Genomic DNA, 3,727 nt, shown 5'->3' on the forward strand with positions numbered 1-3,727 from the left:
CTATTTCAATAAGTAATGCATGACTTAAACGCAATATTAGTTGAATAATTACAAAGCAACACACAAAATAAAATAAAAGTTGAGTATTTGGTACACTGATAATGTACTTTCTTTTTTTTTATTTCAGAAGCAGCCTTAAAAAATATATACGTGTCTCTTTTTTTAAAATATTCATTTTTTTAATATTTTACTATATCCTTATAGGACATTTGTCAACCCTTTAACCCTACTTGTGAAGTCTAAAAACTTCGCTGGCAGTGTACCAAATGTTTTTCTTTTAAAAAATGGACGTGAAAAGAAAAATGAAGTTAAGGATGTGACAAATATCTTACACAGTGCAGTAAAAAAATAAAAAATAAAAAATACTCCATAAATTATATATCAAATAATTATCCGTAATATATATAAATTATTAATACAATATATTTATTAATTACAAATGAAAAGGCTTGAAATAAAAATTACAAATATATTTAGAAGAGTAGGAATTGAACTTGAGACTTAAGGATAAAAACATTATTATTTAATCATTTAACCAAGAGAGCTGATATGTTAAAAATATTAATAAAACATAATAGAAAAGCTTAAAACAACATGAAATAAAAAAATGCAAATGTGAGAAGGAGAAGAACCGAATTCAGAATTTAAGGACAAAACTATTAACATTTAACTATTTGACAAAAAATACTAATTATGTTAAAAAAAAGTCAAACAAATGTCACTTGTACAGAAAAGACATCTAATTGGACGCGCTTTCACATGCTCTCTAAAATTAACTTATTTCCCTAAATTTTTGAAAAAGACGAAATATTTAATCAATTAATATTTGTTTAGCATTTAGCCTCCTCTTACCTCCATTTCTTTTCTCACCCATTATCCCACACCCAAAAAAAGGAAAAAGCCGAGTGTAAAAAACTCTAAGCACCCACAACATATAAAGCGCAATGCTTATAACGTATACTCTTTTTATAGGGTTATATCTGAAATTTGGGAACCATCTTATTTTATTACTAACGATTTTTGTTGATTTCTTTTTGATCTCCCATTTATAGATGGTTGTGTAGGGTCGCCACCCAAGATTTTTCTCTTCTCTTTCTCAACTCTTCTTTTAACCAAAAACTTCATTTTATGGTTTACAATTTATTAAAACGTACAAATATTTTTATTTAAAAAAAGAAGACATTTATGAAGCACAATTTTGAGTTGGTTGTAGTCTTAAAAATCTAAAGAAAAAAACAATGTTAATAAAATCTTTGGTATTACCATATGTGCTGGATGTAACATATAATCCTATAAGCATGATTTAAGTTGGAATTAATACACGAATCATCATGTCTTGGGTTGTTCCATTTCCGTTTTTTAACAAATTTCAGTAAAAAATGTTTAGCCCATTTATCACCTTCTTTTTAGATTTCCACTACTTTTGTCTACATATTTTATTTAAATTTAATAAATTTTCTGGTAAAAGCAAGCTATGAAATTGAAGAAAGTTGTTTAAAAAAGATTATCATTATTATTAAGAAATTCGTCTACTCTCTCAAATCCAATACAACAAAGATACGATTCCCATTTTCTGAATAACACCTCTCTTTGAATCCATCACTACTTCCTTTCTTTTTAATCACCTTTTTGCCCATTAGTCTTCAACCCCTAAATCACAGTTTCAGTTTTTATATATTTGAAGATCGGATATGATGAATTTAACCACTGCAACTTCAAATATAACATGTTTTAAGCCAGGCATGCATACAACGGTATTATTTTTTATAGCACAAGTGAACAAATAAATTAAAGGTGAGTCTTTTGTTTCTCTCATTATCATATTTATCAAAGATATCATTCTTGTGTTGATAATAGTAATTATGTGGGTCAAAGGTGTTCTTTCTTTGTTTTTTAATGAAAGATTAAATGATATATATTTATACGAAGTATTTGAGATAGAATAAAATTATAGTTTTTTTTTGGGGCAAAAGGGAATGGCTCCAACTTAAACCTCATCATGGATCAGGTTGGATTGGATTTGAGTCGAGTTGATGCAAAATTTTAAGTTCGTTTTTAAGGTTCAGGTCTAGTCCGATTTGAAAAATGGATCTAAAATTCTGCCTAGATTAAAAATGCTAAACCTGAACCCAACCTGGCTCATTCATATTAATTTTTTTATTTATTTTTTATATAAAAATAAATTTAAAAAACATAATATATCAAATAAACTAAAACCATTAAAATAAATGTTTCCCAACAAATTAAAAATACATTTAAAAAAGTCTTTATACTCAAATAACACTCAAATAGTTGCAACTTAGCAAGCAAATGCCTCCAATAGTAACAAAATTAACAATAAAACAAGAGTTATACAATACCTAAACAATAACAACAAAATAGTAAAAATATAATAGCAAAATGACAACAGCTAAACAACAACAAAATGGCATCAGAAAAGAAAGTTTAGGCTGATTCAGGTCGGGTTGGACAAAAAAATCTTACTCGAGGCTCTGCTTGTTTATAAAATGGGCCTTATTTTTTGTCCAAACTCATTTTTCAAGCCTAAATTTTTGCTCAAACTTTCCTACTTTCCAGACGAGCCTTCATGTCACACCCGAATTTCTTTAAGGAATCAAATTTAAAGGAACTTTGGGAGTTAATTGAACAAAGTAGTGGGTTGGTGGATTCTACTGGGAATTTTGGAAAATTTTGTGACTGTCAGGCAAATAGTTAGGTTTCAATTCTGGTTTGGTCAAGATGGAACCGGTTGGTTCCATAAGTTGGAGACACAATGATTACTGGTGATAAGCTAATAAAGATTGGGAGATCATGTAGGGAGTTATATTTTGGGTGAGAAAGGACATTCCTACAAAAAAGAATTATTCTTAATTCTGTTTACAATTTCCTCTCATCTACATCATCTTTTTCAATTGTTTCGAAGAAGAGGAGGATTTAGGAGAGCTCTACATGGAGTAGAAGTCGTGAGAATTAAAGTCTAAAAAATAGAGAAATTGATAAACTAGTAAGCTTTCTTATTTTTCTGGGCTCGTGAATTAGAGAAAGAATGAGGGTAAGGACTACTAATAAGTTTCTATAATTTGGGTTCTGGGTTTTGAGGTTTGAATACCTTCGATTTAACCGATAAATGATTGTCATGCTTAGTTTCTAGGATAAAGGAGGCTCTAGCATTTGGGTAAGCTAAGCTGACGAGGATAAAAGAAATAAGGTGAGTTTTTGTGCTCTACTCCTGAGATTAACGTTGATAATTCATTGTTTGAATGGTCTGTGTTTGAGTTTGTCTGAAATTGTTGTTGTGTATGGAAATGGTAAATACGTATGCTAAGTATGAACAATACTATGTAAATGTGTGCGTTGGATGTTGAACGTATATGAATTGAATAAGTAGTCATTAGTGAACTGTATGATACACTGATAAGTCATAAGAGTAATAACTTGAGTGATATTCATGATTAAAGTATGCAGAGTATGGAGGGAAATTACCTTGACGGGTAGATGAACATAGGAATAATTGGCATAATGGAGAAATGGTCGGACTAAAATTAAGGTTAAAGGGAATTTTGGCGACATTGTGGAATGGTATCGATTGGCTCGCTAGAGCGACACTATGACGAAGGTCTATCGACTCTATGGAGCGACACCGCAATTACGATTATTGACTGGTCTTTCGAGGCGACACCATGTAAATGGTTTATAGGTCGTTTGGGGAGACAAAGTGTAGACGGTT

Source organism: Gossypium hirsutum, chromosome D02 (assembly GCF_007990345.1).
Source record: "Gossypium hirsutum isolate 1008001.06 chromosome D02, Gossypium_hirsutum_v2.1, whole genome shotgun sequence".
Lineage (NCBI taxonomy): Eukaryota > Viridiplantae > Streptophyta > Magnoliopsida > Malvales > Malvaceae > Gossypium > Gossypium hirsutum.